The sequence below is a fragment of the Saccopteryx leptura genome, chromosome X (assembly GCF_036850995.1).
Source record: "Saccopteryx leptura isolate mSacLep1 chromosome X, mSacLep1_pri_phased_curated, whole genome shotgun sequence".
Lineage (NCBI taxonomy): Eukaryota > Metazoa > Chordata > Mammalia > Chiroptera > Emballonuridae > Saccopteryx > Saccopteryx leptura.
In genome coordinates, this window is record NC_089516.1 from 105,953,701 (window position 1) to 105,971,836 (window position 18,136).

Sequence of the window (18,136 nt, forward strand, 5' to 3'; positions counted from 1 at the left end):
CTTGAGCGCAGGCTCATCTGACTTGAGCAAAAAAGCTCACCAGTTTGGACCCAGGGTCTCTGGCTCCAGCGGGGGGTTACTCGGTCTGCTGAGGGCCCGCGGTCAAGGAACATATGAGAAAGCAATCAATGAACAACTAAGAGATCACAACGTACAACGAGAAACTAATGATTGATGCTTCTCATCTCTCTCTCCGTTCCTGTCTGTCTGTCCCTGTCTATTTCTGCCTATGTAAAAAAAAAAAAAAAAAAAAGATAAAAGGCTACTTTTTATAGAAGGAAAGGGTAGAAACGATTGTTTAGGCTAGAGATGAACCATCATCTAAATTGGACTAAATTGATAGCAGTGGAGATGTGAATAGGATTTACTGATAGACTGATTGTGGAGTATTAGAGGATGATGTCTCTATTTTTGTCATGGGCAACTGAATAATTGTTTGTGGGGCCAAGAGATGATGGACAATTTAGATCAGGGGTCCCCAAACTTTTTACACAGGGGGCCAGTTCACTGTCCCTCAGACCATTGGAGGGCTGGATTATATAAAAAAAAACCTATGAACAAATCCCTATGCACACTGCACATATCTTATTTTAAAGTAAAAAAACAAAATGGGAACAAATACAATATTTAAAATAAACAACAAGTAAATTTAAATCAACAAACTGACCAGTATTTCAATGGGAACTATGTTCCTCTTACTGACCACCAATGAAAGAGGTGCCCCTTCCGGAAGTACGGTGGGGGCTGGATAAATGGCCTCAGGGGGCCGCATGCGGCCTGTGGGCGGTAGTTTGGGGACCCCTGGTTTAGATGGTTAAGTGTGAGCTGCCTAAAATAAACATCCAATGGGAAAAGGTCCTTAATGCCATATTAAGGAGGAAGAGTAGTATTCCCTGACCACTCTGTCTAAAATGATGGGGAGATTAGATATTTGACTCTGAAGATGAGGGGAAAGACTGGAGATATTGGTATATATTTGAGAGTCATCAGCATACAGGTAGTATTTGAAGTCACAGGATCAACTGAAGTCACTTAGAGCATAGTGGAGATGAAATTTAAAAAGAAAACAAACAAATAAACAAACAAACAAAAAAGGAAAACAGGGACTGAGGGTCTGAGTTCTGGAATCCTCCAATATAGACATGTCAAAGAGAGGAGGAGGAACCAACAAAGGGGACTAAAGCCAGGGAAGTCAGATGAAAACCCAGAGTTTGTTGTGTCCCAGAAACCAAGTGATGAAAATGTTTCAAGGACAGTGTGATAGACAATGTCAAAAACTGTAGATAAGCCCAGTAAAATGAAGTGAGAATAGCCAAATGGATTTAGCAAACTGTAGATAATTGGTGAAGTTGATAAAAGAATAAGTGAAATGTTTGAATCAAAACTCAGATTACTGTGGGTTCAGGAAGGAATGGAAGGGTAAAAAATGGAGATAATGAGTATAGGTAACTCTCTTAACAAATTTGCTATGAAGGGACATAAGGTGCTCAACTAGGAATAAATCACTCATTTCTTCCCCCCTTGAAAAAATGTGAATGAAGAATATCTCACATAAAGGTTTGCTTCTGCTCTTCCTTAGATTTTTGCCATACCTGTTTAGTAATGGTGTATGTTATTTAAGGGACATGAGTCAGTGTACTTTAGGATTGTACTTACCAAAGGGTACCATACCAAGACAGAACATTTTTCTACGACAATTAGAAACTACCAAAGTTCAGTTTCACCAGTGATAACTTTAACAAATACTTTCCATCTACTCAAAGTTATCTCCAACTTCTTGCATTTCTAATGAAATGATTTTTAAAGCTTGCCAAATTTTCCAGACTATAGTACATCTTTACTTTCTATGTGCAATCTGAGATTTTGTTGTTTTCTTTTTTTAAAAAAAAAAGTCTTCAGAAACAATTTTATATTTCTGTAAGGCAGTTTTTAAATTTTGGTTGTAAGTCTAGGAACGTTATTAAATATTTTAATGGAGAAACATCAGAAATTCTGGTTCTATTCTCAATTTCAATATACAGAACTGGAACATATAGCCTTTCTTGTATTTTGAAAACTTTGAAACTGAGATTTCAAACAAAATAACTGAAAATACTCCCAAAGGCTTCCTTTCAGTAAGTGCATATCTCTAGGCAAAAGGATTTGTATTTTAGCTTAGAAAAGCAGTCTATTTGAAACGAAGACCATGAGGGCAGCTGTTTTGTCGCTTCAGGCTCTTACTGTTGGCTTTTTCTCTCTCCATCATGCCCCTCTCTCTCTGACAACATCCTCTTTTCTTCTCTCCACTTTTCTTTTTCCATTTTCTCCCTCTTTTCTCTTACTGATGTTTTTTGTCAAATACTGTAGATAAGCACAGTAAAATGAAGTGAGAATAGCCAAACGGATTTAGCAAACTGTAGATAATTGGTGAAGTGGATAAACTTCATTAGTGGAAATTAATGTATTTTTGGATTCCTTGTTTTAAAAATAATGGAGCCGCCTGACCTGTGGTGGCGCAGTGGATAAAGCGTCGACCTGGAAATGCTGAGGTCACCGGTTCGAAACCCTGGGCTTGCCTGGTCAAGGCACATATGGGAGTTGATGCTTCCAGCTCCTCCCCCCTTCTCTCTCTCTGTCTCTCTCTCCTCTCTCTCCCTCTCTGTCTCTCTCTCCTCTCTAAAAATGAATAAATAAAAAAAATAAAATAAATAAAAAATAATGGAGCCTATTCTCTCTTCTCAAAAGATTTTCATTAGTTTGTTGCCTTCAGAATATTTTTCATGCATAACTTGAGGATTAAACCACTTTTGTAACCTCACAAGCTTGCTTTTTAAAAGTGCGTAAGACAAACCATTTATTTTTTACTTGTATGTGGGCAGAGCTTTACTGTTTTTCAATGGACTGATTGCCCTTCATAAAACAGATTTTCTGCTTTATGAGGACTGGTTCTTAAAAGTTCTGAATCCACTTCATAATCTTAAGTGGTAGGTCTGCCTACACATCGATTTTCTCACTGTTTTGATAGCTGCTTCTAAGCCTGGTTATACAGTATTTCCTAAGTGACTTTAGAATCATCTCATCAAAATGGAACCTCAGAGTCTTTATTTTCATAACCTGTGCCTTTGATTGCTGTATTGGTGCTGACATGGTCACAGGCATCCATCCAGATCTTGATTTCACAGACATTTCCTGAGCACTCAAGGCTGCAGACACAAAAACAATTAAGAAAAATTGTTCCTGGCCCTCAAGTCTATCGAAGGAACAAACAAACAAACAAAAAGTAACTCACTATACACTTATTAAAATGGCCAAAATCCAGAACACTGACAACAACAAATGATGACAAGGATGTGTAACAACAGGAGCTCTCATACTTTGCTGGTGGAAATGCAAAATGGTGTACTTTGGAAGACAGTAGGTGGTTTCTTACAAAACTATACTCTTATCATATGATCCAGCAATCAGGCTCCTTGATATTTACCCAATGGAGTTGAATACTTGTGTCCACACAAGAACTTGCACATGGATGTTATAGCAGTTTTATCCATAATTGCCAAAACTTGGAAGCAATCAAGATGTTCTTCAGTAGGTGAATGGATAAATAAACTGGGGTACAGCCAGACAACGGAATGTTATTCAGTGCTAAAAAGAAGTGAGCTATCAAACCATGAAAAGAAATGGAGAAACTTTTAATGCAAATTGCTAAGTGAAATAAGCTAATCTGAAAAGGTTACATGTATATGATATTCTAGAAAAGGCAAAACTATGGAGACAGTGAAAACATCAGGGACTCCCAGGGGTTGGAGTGAGCAGGAGCACAGAGGATTTTCAGGGCACTGAAAATGTACTGCATGATACTATAATCATAGATACGTGTCATTATACATGTGTTTAAACCCATGGATTGTACATCAAGAGTGAACCCTAATGTAAACTATGGCCTTTGGGTAATTATGATGTACCAATGAAGGTTAAGCAACTGTAACAAATGTACCACTACTCAATAAGGGATGTTGATAATGGGGATGCTATGCATGTGTGGGGCCAGAGGTATATGGAAAATGTCTGTAACCTTCCTTTTAATTTTTCTATAAACCTAAAAGTGCTCTAAAAATTAGTCTTTAAAAATTAAGTTGTATAAATTTACAGTTAAATAAGTTATAATACAAGCAAAATAAATAAATTAAGGGTGAGTCTTTTCTAAGGCTACTGGTAGAAATGTGAATTGCTACAATCCTTTATGGATGTAGTACAGCTGAGATTATTTACCAGCAGCCCCCTAATATTCATTCTTTTCTCCTTCAGCAGTAATTGAGCCCCTATGTTTTAGCTGGGCACATGGCCACACAAAATGAAGACTTCATTTCTGAACAGCCTTTCAGCTATATAATATCCCATTAAGTTCTGGCCTAAGAGTTGTAAAGGGAACCGTTATCTTCAATCTCTGGGCCATGGCTTTAGAGAGAATGGACGTATTTCTCTCCTCCTTTCTTCCTTCCTCCATCCAGCTTCTTAGAATGTGGTCTTGTGAGTGAACCATCTTTGAGCAAGCAATCAAGCAGATGAGGGAAACACCCTAGGCAGGGCAGGACAAGAAGTTCAAAGAATCCCAGGGCTCTTGTCCTCCTTTAGTAAAATAACATACTCTTCATGCAGCCCTGGATTAGCTACTCCAGGTATCTGAGAGAAAATAAACCACTTTCTTATTTAAGCAAAAGTAGCAACTTAATTAGAGGAGTATTTAGTATTGGCATCAAAATCCTTTAAAAGTTCATAATAACCATTTAAGCCCGTATTTTCAAGTAATCAAAAATTATGTACTTATATAGCCCAACCGCTCATTTTATGCACAGCCTTTGACTCAGAAGCTCATTCTTGAGAAGGGCAACATTTACACTATGAAGCACTTTGACCAGATACCTGGGGGTCAGGGGGACTGACTAAAGTATTCCACCTGAAAAAAGATATAGTCACATAATGGTAAAGTAGAAACTTTTCAGACTGACAAAATACAGTATGACAATAGTTCAATGTCCTTCTTTGAAGCCTTTGAAGTCCTTACTGATGTAAACAGGAAGAGGTAAGTGCTGAGGACCCTCTCCGGCTATCTGGAGGTTTTGCTCATATGAGGTGCTCTTGCACTTCCTCTACAATCATGAGCTGCTGCCAGTTTTCTGAATAATGTTCTGATAGTGCACTCACTCATTTGTAATCCTGTGCTGTTTCACCTTTTCCAGATGTTGACAGCCTATCCCACATGCTTTGTTTATTATCATAATGCCCTAGAGTTCAAGACTTCTCTCAATATATCAGTACTGATTCCATCAACAATGTACACTGTTCTTCCTGCAAAACTTCTTGATAAATGAGATGACTGATTGCATAATTAGAAATTAATCACTGCTGGCTGTGCAAAGTTAAACTTGCCAAGGGAAGAGAGAGCTACTTGTAGCAGAATCAGACTTATAGAGCATGGCTTTGTATTCCTTTCAGTGAACATCCATGAGGATATTAGAATGATCAATACCTCCTACCCTTCAACACTGATTTAGTGCTTAGAGGTGGATGGGATGCTCTTCATGAGCTCCTAGGCCTTCCTGATCTCCTTCATACTTGCTACCAAAACGCAATGAGACGTATGTATAAATTTATACTCGCAACCACATACTTGGCTTCCACCCTCTATTGCCATAGATTATATACCGGTGAGAAAACTGAAGCCAGAGAAGTTAAATACTTTCCCATAGTGTCCTTTATTTCTAGCTTACATTCTTAAGTACTGCCAATGTGATCATTTTTCAGTTTTGCAAAGATTTGACTGCTATTTCTAAATTCATCAGCCAGACTTTGCTTTCTTCTTTTCTTTATTCCATCCAGATTAGTTTCTATGCCTCAAACTAAATTTGCCCCTCTGCCTTTTTGATGTAACGTCCTGATGAAACTACAATCTTAATAAATCCAACTCTCAGGTTTCTCTGTGCCTATACTTAAGCAGGTGAGTGCTGGAAGAATCCCACAATAGATTAATTCCATGACAAATTCATAATACTTCATTTTAAATAAACTCACAGTACTATTCATGACATTACTACCTGCCTCTGTTCAACCTCATTCCATTCTTGACAATAACAAAGTTTCTTTCAATGTCTTCAATCTTCTCATCCTCTTTCCCACCCCAGCACATGACTTTGCTTTTTTTTTTTTTTTTTTTTTTTTTTTTTTGCATGGACAGAGAGAGAGTCAGAGAGAAGGATAGACAGGGACAGACAGACAGGAACGGAGAGAGATGAGAAGCATCTATCATCAGTTTTTCGTTGTGACACCTTAGTTGTTCATTGATTGCTTTCTTTTTTCTTTTTTTTTCTTTTTTTGTATTTTTCTGAAGCTGGAAACAGGGAGAGACAGTCAGACAGACTCCCGCATGCGCCTGACCTGGATCCACCCAGCACGCCCACCAGGGGGCGGCGCTCTGCCCACCAGGGGGCGATGCTCTGCCCCTCTGGGGCATCGCTCTGTTGCGACCAGAGCCACTCTAGCACCTGGGGCAGAGGCCAAGGAGCCATCACCAGCGCCTGGGCCATCTTTGCTCCAATGGAGCCTTGGCTGCGGGAGGGGAAGAGAGACAGAGAGGAAGGAGAGGGGGAGGGGTGGAGAAGCAGATGGGTGCTTCTCCTGTGTGCCCCAGCCGGGAATCGAACCCGAGACTTCTGCATGCCAGGCCGACGCTCTACCACTGAGCCAACCGGCCAGGACCTTGATTGCTTTCTCATATGTGCCTTGACCATGGGCCTTCAGCAGACCGAGTAACCCCTTGCTTGAGTGAGCGAGCGACCTTGGATCCAAGCTGGTGAGCTTTTGCTCAAACCCAATGAGCCCGCGCTCAAGCTGGCGACCTCGGGGTCTCAAACCTGGGTCCTCTGCATCCCAGTCTGACGCTCTATCCACTGCACCACTGCCTGGTCAGGCTGACTTTGCTTTTTTAAAAACAAAATTGAAGCTCTCTGACAGATATTTTCTCATCTTCCTGATTCCACATCCTTTCTTCCTTCCCTCCTGCTATAGTAAGGGAGATATATTTACTACTTTCTAAGGTAAAAATTCTCATGTGCATTTTGAATTCCAACCCTGCTGACATTATAAGAAATTTTACCATTTAAAATATTTCTTCGCTCATATATTTTCAACATATAAGTATGGATACATATATCAGCTTTACACATCCCAATAGCATTTAAACATGTTTATTTCTCCAAAAACTTAAAAAAACCCAAACTATCTTGACCACATATTTGCTCCAGCTACAACTCCAATACTCTCATCTTCTTCACAAACAATTTCTAGAAAGAGTTGTCTTTACTTGCTATTTTCTTACCACCATCCACTCACACTTCATCATTCTATTTTCTTCAGGCTTTGTCCTTCATCTCACCACTAATTTATGATTCTCCCAAAACAGGTCCCACTAGAATACTAACGGCTTCCATGTTATAGAATCCAATTTTTTGTTGGTTTGTTTTTTAAAGACACCAGAGTTTATTTCTGTTTAAAACAATGCTCACTGGGGTTTTAGAAAGGTCCCAAGGCCCAAAGATATTTGAGTTTAATAAAAATTATAATTTGGTGTGTGGGTATTGCTGCCTCCATTCCACAATATCTATTGCTGAGCCTCTGATTGTTTCTAAGGTTTGATAATTCTGCTAAGCTGAAAGGTGGCTCTTTGGAGTTTCGGCATGCTTCATGCAAAATGAACATTACAATAATAACAATAAAAACAATTCCAGAAACAACCATTATCATTGCAAGAGAAAAAGGTATATGATTTGATAAGAAAGCTGTGACATAAAGTTCCAGTAGCAGAATGATTAATCCAATATAAAAAAATCCAGACTTATTTATAAAAATTCTGAGGAAACCATTCCTGCCATCAGTAACGATCTTCTCTGGGTCTAAACTTGAGAAGTTGGGACCATGATGAGTCTTATCTGATATTAAATGCAGCTCTTTGACAACAAAATCCAGAAAACACCCTTCAAGATGAAAAAATTGTTATTTTTTTTATCTCAATCTTGTTTATCTCTCAGGGGGTATTCAGGTTTTTTTTTTTTTTTTTTTTTTTTTTTTTACCACCATCCTCTTGATATATTCTTCCCTTGGTTTTTCTGACACCAGCTTCCCAACTTTCTTACTCTTTATCAGATGACTGTTTCCATTTCATTTTTAGGTTCATCCTTTACTTATCTTAGTATTAAGCATCAGAGCTGTTTGAGTCCCCAATCTCTTCTGACCATATGTTCTCTATACTTGATTTTTCCATTTCCACAGCTTCCATTACCACTGATATGCCAATGATTTTCAAACATATATGTCTCACCACTGTTCTAAGTTCCAGACATAGATATTTAATTGTTTTCTCAAGATCTTCACTTGGAAGTCTAAAACACACCTCAAATACAAAATGTCAAACACTAACATCATTATCTTCTATCTGAAAATGGGTCCTCTTGCCAGAGGTATAGTACTTTCAAGGTGTAGTAGTCCCATCCCACTGGCTGGTAGTGGAGTCCATTCAACAGTACAAGCCAGAAACCAAAGAGTCACCTTAGACACCTGACAGCTACATCTCCCGTGTCCAATCCATAATTAAATTTGATCCACTTTTTAAACATCCTTTGTAACTATTTCTGTCTCCCCTCTCATGCTAGTCAAAATTATCATCATAATGGCCTTTAGCTATTACAATAGCTTTTTGACTCTGGCCAGCTGGCTCAGTGGTAGACCGTCAGCCTGGCATGTGGATGTCCCAGGTTTAATTTCTGGTCAGGGCACACAGGAGAAGTGACCATCTGCTTCTCCACCTCTCTCCCTCTGCCTCTGCCTTCTCTCTCTCTCTCTCTCTCTCTCTCTCTCTCTCTCCTTTCCTCCCAACACCATGGCTCAATTGGTTTGAGCACATTGGCCCCGGGCACTGAGATGGTTCTGTGGAGTATCAGCCTCAGGTGTTAAAAAGTACCTTGGTTGTGGGCATGGCCCCAGATAGGCAGAGCATCAGCCCCAGACAGGGGTTGCTGGGTGGATTCCGGTTGGAGTACATGTGTGAGTCTACTCTCTCTCTTCCCTCATTTCACTTGGAAAAAAAGGGAAAAAATAACTTTTTAATACATCTCCCTGAATTTACTCTGGCCCCACTATATTTCCATGTTACAAGCAGAGTAGGGTTTTTTTTTTGTTTTGTTTTTTCAAATGCAAACTTGATTACACACAACTTTCTTGCTAAATATTCTTCATGGTTTGTTTTGTATCTTGAACTAAAGATAAAAATGATTTTACTTGTTTTTTTAAGTCCTAAATATTGGGGCACCCTACAACTTTCTACAGATACTTTTCATGCATTCTCCCTCTACCTGAAGTATTCACATCTGTTTCTATCCCCCTTAGACTAGTTAACTTTTATTCATATTATAATCTCCATTTTATACAGGAAACTGAGACACAGAGGTTAAATAACTGGTTTAAGATTACACAGAGAGTAAGCAGAAAGAAAGCAGAACTTCAGCCCAATTAGTCTGATTCTAGAACCTGTGTGTTTAACTCATAATATATTACCACTAGAAACTTTCCTTCATAGTAGTTAGAATTTAAAATTACATGTTTATGATTGAGATTATTTAAATAATGCCCATCACTTCTGGTTAACTGTAATGTGTATGAGAGTTGGAACTGCTTCTGCTTTTATATTAGCATAATACCTATCACATATTAAACAATAAATGTTTGGTGAATGAATAAATGAATGAATAACTGAATGAACTGATATGTCTTTAAGAGTACAAACTAGTTATTTCCCAAGATACCCTTATTTTGGAAAGCTGACAAGTTCCTGATCCAAAATAAATTTAACATGCTAAATCATGTTACCTTGATTGTTCCACAACATCATTCGCCAAAGGGTTCTTCTCAACAATATTTTTAAGCTATGTAAATAACAAACCTGTACCTATCAAAGAAAGTCACGGAAAGGAAAGTATATCTTTCCTGGAACAGTGATAAATTCCACTTATGCAGATTATCTTTGAAATATCCAAATAATCCCTCAACACATGATTTCAAAACACTGATAGATGATGTAATTAAGTTTCCTGTTTCAAAGAACATGAGTATACATGGAGATTATGAATAATCAAAACAATAAGGCAACTTACAATCATCTTCTTTTTCTTTATTTCTAGTATAAAATAGTAGTATGACTTCTCAAGCAGTGTTTTAAAACACACAGAGGCATTATCCTAGAGTCTTATTTTCTCATTTATCTTCAATCACCATTTCATATACACACAGCATCAGAAAAATTCCCGTCTCTAAATACTTTTACGATTCATCCATATCACTTCATCTTTACTGCTATGATCCTAATCCTAGCCATCACCATTTCTTTTTTTTTTTTAATATTTTATCTATTGACTTTAGAGAGAAGAAAGAGAGAAAATGAGGGAGAGGGATGGACAGAAAGTATCAACTCATACTTACTTCTCATATGTGCCTTGACCGGGCAAGCCCGGGGATTTTGAAACAGTGACTTCAGCATTCCAGGTCAACACTTTTACCCACTGAATCACCACAGGTCAGGCTTTTTTTTTTTGTTTTAAGATTTTATTTATTGACTCATCATCATCTCTTCACCATGTGATCTCCTGATGCATTTTCACATTACAGTAGGTCAGATTCAGGCCATTTTTTTATGTTGTAGTCAGTGTAACCTTTCCAAAACACAAATATATATATATATGTACATATATATAATAATGTACATATATATAATATGTACATATATAATGTACACAAATATATAAATATATACATATATATATATTCAAACTCCTTCACAAGCTTCCCACTGCTCCACAGAATAATTTATAATAACAACTCACAAATCAATGTGTTCACAGTGTGCCAGTACATATATAACAGTTGACTGTATTATTAGTAATTCACTTAATTATCACTACAGCATTGTGATATAGATACTTATATCATCCTATTTTACCAATAAGGAAACTGACACATAGAAAAGCTAAATGATTATGCCAGAGTCTCATAGTTAGTAAGTGATGGAGTGAGAGTCAAAGCCAGGCAGGTATCATTTCAGAGTCTGTGCCCTAGCCTCTATGATACAATTGCATCTCATAAAATATTTAGCATAGCAATCAACAGTTTTCATTATATGGACCTTACCAACACTTTCAATCTCATCTCCTTCTTATAGACCTTAAAAATAGGGTCTTACTATGTCTCTGAGCTTTTGCTGAAGCAGCAAAATACTAATCTTGCTTTCCCTAGCCTAGTCCTTGATTTCCCTTGCTCATTCAGATTTAGCTCAGGTAGCACTTCCTTCTAAGATTTCTGTATTCCCTTTCCCAGACTGGATTTTGCATGTCTCCTCTGCATTCTCTACAAAAATATTAGAGAATAAAATTCTACAGTATATCAAAGTTACTCACAATTCAGTGAAACGGAGAGTTTCATAAACAGACAAGTATGTGGCAACATAATTTGAGATAATTATTATGTTTTGCTCTGAGTATTTTGTTTTTTGGTTTGTTATTTTTTTTTTGTTCTTCCCTCCCATTTCAGAAAAATAGCCAAGTCTTTTTATTCATCCTTATGTCACCCAAGGAGATTCCCCAGCCCCATTGCCAGGATCAAAAACAGAAGTTGTCCACAGAGCATTACTTTCCTGGCTTTTGTATTCTCCCAACCTAAGCTCCTGAAAGAGACAATGCTTGGGAGTGTGAATGCAGGTCTCAAGAGGACATAAAATTCCTTTTAAGGTACTGAGAAGGAGAAAAGACATATAGTGTACTTTAGGCAAAATAAGTCAAGGATCTGGTAGGGGGTAGAGAATGCAGGAAGAGCAGCTCAACATTTAATGGCAGCAGCTTACAAAAGGAGCAAAAGTCCAGAGGATGTTCAGTGAGTGTGCTGAGACCCAGACACAGGGAAAGCAATCTCAGGAGTGAAGCAGTCTCCCAAGCATGGCATAGAAGCAGCAGTCACAAACCTTAAAGTGGGACAGGCCAGTAACTCTGGACATGTGGAATAGGGAAACTGAGACAAATAGTTAAACAATCAAGCAGTTTGCAGCCATCTAGTAAATCACAAAATCCAGTCTTCTATAACCAAGTGTAAATGGTTTACACTTCACCCCAACCAAAAGGTAAATAGCTTAAATCACCTTATTCAGAGAGACAGTAAAAATCCAATTAATACCATTTGTGCCAACCACACCAAAGGACGAATGAAGTTAAGGGAATAAATCTCATTTTGGTGCATCAGCATAAAGTTGATGAATATTCTTTTGGGATCCTCCCCTAAGACCACCCCTAAACTCCTAGTCTTTAAACACCCTCCAAACAAAGGACCCAGTTTGTTTTCCATGCAGGGAGCATGCTTGCATCTTTCCCTTCCCCTTCCCTTGTTTCCCCTTCCTCCCTTTACCACTCTTTCCCCACCCATTACCCCCCACAGGCCTGTATTTCCTAAACAAATGGTCCCCAACCCCCAGGCCGCGGACCGTACTGGTCCATGGGCCATTTGGTACCAGTCCGCAGAGAAAGAATAAATAGTTCACATTATTTCCGTTTTATTTATGTTTAAGTTTGAACGATGTTTTATTTTTTAAAAATGACCAGATTCCCTCTGTTACATCTGTCTAAGACTCACTCTTGACCAGGGGTCCCCAAACTTTTTACACAGGGGGCCAGTTCACTGTCCCTCAGACCATTGGAGGGCCGGACTATAACAAAAACTATGAACAAATCCCTATGCACACTGCACATATCTTATTTTAAAGTAAAAAAAAAATGGGAACAAATACAATATTTAAAATAAAGAACAAGTAAATTTAAATCAACTAACTGACCAGTATTTCTTTTTTTTCTTTTTTTTTTTTTCTTTTTTTTTTTTCCTTTCTTTTTTTTTTTTTTTTTTCATTTTTCTGAAGCTGGAAACAGGGAGAGACAGTCAGACAGACTCCCGCATGCGCCCGACCGGGATCCACCCGGCACGCCCACCATGGGGCGACGCTCTGCCCACCAGGGGGCGATGCTCTGCCCATCCTGGGCGTCGCCATGTTGCGACCAGAGCCACTCTAGCGCCTGAGGCAGAAGCCACAGAGCCATCCCCAGCGCCCGGGCCATCTTTGCTCCAGTGGAGCCTTGGCTGCGGGAGGGGAAGAGAGAGACAGAGAGGAAAGCACGGCGGAGGTGTGGAGAAGCAAATGGGCGCTTCTCCTGTGTGCCCTGGCCGGGAATCGAACCCGGGTCCTCCGCACGCTAGGCCGACGCTCTACCGCTGAGCCAACCGGCCAGGGCTGACCAGTATTTCAATGGGAACTATGGGCCTGCTTTTGGCTAATGATGGTCAATGTGCTCCTCTCACTGACCACCAATGAAAGAGGTGCCCCTTTCGGAAGTGCGGCGGGGGCCGGATAAATGGCCTTAGGGGACAACATGCGGCCCGCAGGCCGTAGTTTGGGGACCCCTGCTCTTGACGCTTGTCTCGGTCACGTGATACATTTATCCGTCCCACCCTAAAAGCTGGTCTATGAAAATATTTTCTGACATTAAACCAGTCCATGGCCCCAAAAAAGTTGGGGACCACTGTCCTAAACCTAACAGGTTCAGGGGAGCAGTGGGCAGCAGCAGCTCACCCTGGGCGAATCTCTAAACCTGACTCCAAGGTCCCGTTTTCTCTGACTTCTAAGTGTAGACCTTATTTATTTATTTATTTATAGTGAGAGAAAGAGAGAGAGAGAGAGAGAGGGACAGACAGGAAGGGAGAGAGCTGAGAAGCATCAACTCATAGTTGCAGCACATTAGTTGTTTACTCATTGCTTTCTCCTATGTGCCTTATGGTGGAGGAGGGGGAGGCTCCAACTGAGACAGTGATCCTCTTGTTCAAGCCAGTGACTTTGGGCTCAAACCAGTGACTTTGGGCTTCAAGCCACCTTTGGGCTCAAGCCAGATCATCAGGTCATGTCTATGAACCCATGCTCAAGCTGGTGACTGTGGGCTCAAGCTGTTGAACCTGTACTCAAGCCGGATGAGCCTGTGCTGAAGCCAGCAATCTCAGAGCTTCGAGCCTGGGTCCTCAGTGTCCCAGGCTGATGCTCTATTTACTGTGCCACCGCCTTCTCATTTCTTTCCAATATGGTTTCTCCTATCCTAAGCCCTTTCTTCTTTCACTGTCCCCAGTTTTAATTAATTTTCAAAATCACCTGCACACATGTGAATTTTTTCTGCATAAAGAACCCACACACTATTAGCTGGGTCAGGTCCTCTGTCTGGTAGCCAAAAGACCATTTCATGATGAAACAAAATGGTATATCAGACAGTGTATTAAAGAGTTGGCTGAAAATTAATGATCAAAGGGCCTCCCCAATATTTTGGTGTTGCCTAAGGTTTTGGAATATTTGCATAATCTAGTAGGAGGCTCAAGTATTGACTAAAATTGCATTTATTTTAGGTAAGAAGAAGAAAGATTGTGAGGCTGACTCCCACATGTGCCCTGACTTGGATCCACCTGGCAAACCCATCTGGGGCCAATGCTTGTATCAACCAAGCTATTTTTAGTGCCTGAGGCTGACACGCTAGGACCAACTGAGCTCTCCTCAGTGCCCAGGGCTGACGCTTAAACCAATAGAGATACTGGTTATAGAAGTGGAAGAGGGAGAGAAGGGGGAAAGGGAAGAAGAGAGAAACAGATGATTTCTTCTTCTGTGTGGCCTGACAGGGATTCAAACCTGGGATGTTCATATGCTGGGCAAACACTCTATTCACTGAGGCACCAGCCAGGGCCTAAAATTGCATATATTACTTTTCCTGATAGGATGTTAAATACAAGATAAGTTAAAGAAAATTATTTAAAATGTGAAATTTCTTACATATACAAGTTTGTGGATTAATTTCATACTAACTTCAATTAGAATAAAATGTGTTATTTTCCAAGAGAGGCAAGCACTTAGAAGTACAGAGGACAGGGGCTTAATCTGATCTTGGGAGTAATGGTGGTCCAATAAAAGTCCTTAAGGGAAGTAGTACCTCAACTATCTCATAAATAAAGAGTGTTTGCCAAAGGATTGTGGGAAAAATGGGGGGAGGGATTTCTCCTCAGTGGTAGCTGATGAAGCAAAAACAGGGAAGTGAGAATGTTTAATGGATTCAGTGCTTTGTCAGTGGTGTGTGTATTTTGGCAGCAGTGTAAAATAAACATAGACCCACTTTCTGAAACATGTTTAAAAAAATACAACTTTGGACTTAATCCTGAAGGCAATAACTGGTACTAACAGTTGGAAGTAGTATTATGGAAACTAGTGAAGCTGAAGACTTCAAGGAAAAACTATTCAAAAGTCTCACATGCTTAAAAAAAGGAGGATGTGGGGGGAAAGTTAGACAAGAACTGAAATGTGTCTTTTTTACTTGGAAATAAGAAGTAATGGGTGACTTTGGTAAGGGTAGTTATATGTGTGGACTACTTTTTATTGAACCTTGGTTGTATAAGTTGTGAAGGTCTTGATTGTACAGGAAAAGGTCAGTAAAATGTCTTTTACTCTCTTCATTGACAAAAGAACTCATAGAGGGGGAAAGGTTAAAATACAGAAGAAAAAAAGAATAATTATGTACAAAGAACTCTAGAAAGTCAAGAATTTAACTTGGATCAATAGAAGACTAGTTTATTCTCAGAAATAAAACAAAAGCATGGATGAAAATGCAAATCAATGTGTGTATAAAAGACAGTGAGGTGAGTGGAGCAAAGGCATACCTGATGGCTTCTATTTTCTATGTGAAATAGGAAGCAAATCCACCTCCAAAGAAAAAATGTATAGTAGCTGAGTAGATGGCCTAAAAAGAGAGGAGAAAGTCTGCAACAACCACCAGGAGGGTGTAAAAGAGCTGATAGAGACTCAGAAGAATCTGAGTGCAGACATGTAGAGAAGGATGACTTGATTAGCATCTATTCATTTTCAGATTTTAGCACAGGTATCACTCTTCAGAAAAGCTGAAGTAAAGCCCTGTTATATACTTTTGGAGTACTGACTCTCTTTCCATTAAAGGTGTATAATGGTTTTAGTCTCATATTAATTTGTAGGATTATCTGATTAATTTCTATTTCATTAGAATACAAAGTCAATGATGTCAAGGATCATATTTATTTTGCTCACTCTTGTATCATCTAACCATTAGTTTCCCCTTTCTAAAATGTGAAGAACATTAAACCTTCTCTGCATGACTAAGCTCTGGAAATAGTTACGTTAGCATCAAACTAGAATTAAAAATATAAGAAAGCAAGGACTTCAAATTATTCACTGCTCTATCCCCAGTGCCCAGCATAGTGCATGGCACACAGTACATGCTCAGTAAATACTTGCTAAAATGGAACTGATATGGCAGGACAACACAAAGTCTTCTGACTTCATTCCAGTATTCTTTCCCCCTACCACCACAACTGCCCGTTTCAGATGCTCAAAACATTATTGTTATTATAATAAGGACCAATTCATATGCATTATTATTTCTGCTTTACTCCAGAATGAAATGAAGCTTTGAGTGGTTAAGTATCACATGCAAGTTAAACAGCTAGAAAGTGGTATAATCAGAATTCAATTCTTAGTCCTCCTGATTCCACAATCTAAACTCTTACTCTAATTCCACACTGCCTGCTAAAGTATTAAGTGATACCTTAGGGTGTGTACATTTGAAAGTCCTCCCAACCTTCCCATGGGCAAAGAGAAAATAATGATTTTAGTGGAAAAATCTCAGGCAAAGTGACTGTGACAAGTCAATGAGGATAATATTTACAGGCAGGCACCTGTCAACTGCTTCCCTAATAATGCCATGTAGGCACCTATTAATCTACTCTATGACTATATACATTATCTCCAGCATAAGACATTTTTTAGTGAGGGAGGAAGAGGGGGGTAGAGAGAGACAGGAATGGAGAGAGATGAAAAGCATCAAATTGTAGTTGCAGCACCTTAGTTGTTCATTTATTGCTTTCTCATATGTGCCTTGACCTGGGGGGGATCCAGCCAAGCCAGTGACCCCTTGCTCAAGCTAGCGACCTTGAGCTCAAGACAGTAACATTTGAGCTCAAGCCACAGACCATGGGAACGTATCTATGATCCCAATATAAGGCGGTGACCTCAGTGTTTCGAACCTGAGATTTCAGCATCCCAGGTCAATGCTCTATCTATTGTGCCAATACCAGTCAAGCATCCCCAACATAAGTCTTGATCCCACAGAGAGAATGGAAGACATAATTCTGAAGAGCTTATCTCCTCAGCATGGCCTAAAGCATAACCCTAGAAGCAGGAAGGAATAATGGAAAGAACAGGAACATTGCAGCCACACAGATTAGGGCAAGATACTTCAGCTGTCTATATCTCAATTTTCTTATCTAAATTTTTATGACAATAATATTTTGGGTTTTGGAAATGACTAAATGAGATAGTACATATAAAATATCTGCAGCAGTGAGCATATAACTTGTGTCATTAGTTGTATTTTGCTTCTCCCATCTCCACAAATCACGTCCTATCAATTCTTTAAAGACACGCTGAAATATATACATCAAAAGGAACAAGCAACCCACCCTAACCCTCATTCCTCCAAGTTGTAGCAAGTGATATTTCTCTCTCATTTTCAAAAATTACACTGAAAGCATTTTTCATTTACAAATAAGATCTTAGCATTAAAACAAAATATGAAAAGAATCTAATTGTTGTTCTGCCTCTTTTTCTGTTTAATTCTTCTGTTTAAATAATCATTTCTAACATCTTTGTTGCCTTTCATGACATTAGACAGAATCAGGACATCTGAGTTACTCTACAAATGAATAAATGAAGATAGAAAGGGAGCAGAATGTCCATCCCGAGGTCAAGGGGCTATGTGGGGGGAGAGCTAGAACTGAAAACCAGATCTCTTAGTCCTTAGTTTATTATTCTGTAATAACAACAACAAATCCACCCACTTCATTTAAGTCTTCAACTCTCTAAAACATTCTATATTTCAATGAGATTTTAAAATCAAAACAGCTAATAAATCTTCTATATTCATATCCTGGTATATTTCATATACCCTCTTACATATTAGAAATGAAAGGC

At 39.0% G+C, this 18,136-nt stretch overlaps 1 protein-coding gene across 5 annotated transcripts in view; it reads right to left on the reverse strand.

Annotated features, from left to right (window-relative positions):
• Nucleotides 1–18,136, reverse strand: part of IL13RA2 (interleukin 13 receptor subunit alpha 2) — a 77,515-nt gene that overhangs the window by 37,528 nt on the left and 21,851 nt on the right. The window contains exon 1 of one of the 5 annotated variants that reach the window (XM_066356422.1): nucleotides 15,796–15,814. The exons of the other annotated variants lie outside the window; for them this stretch is intronic. The gene's annotated coding sequence lies outside the window, so the exon portion shown is untranslated. Of the gene's footprint in view, nucleotides 1–15,795; nucleotides 15,815–18,136 lie in introns of those variants that run through there. 5 annotated transcript variants of the gene reach the window in all.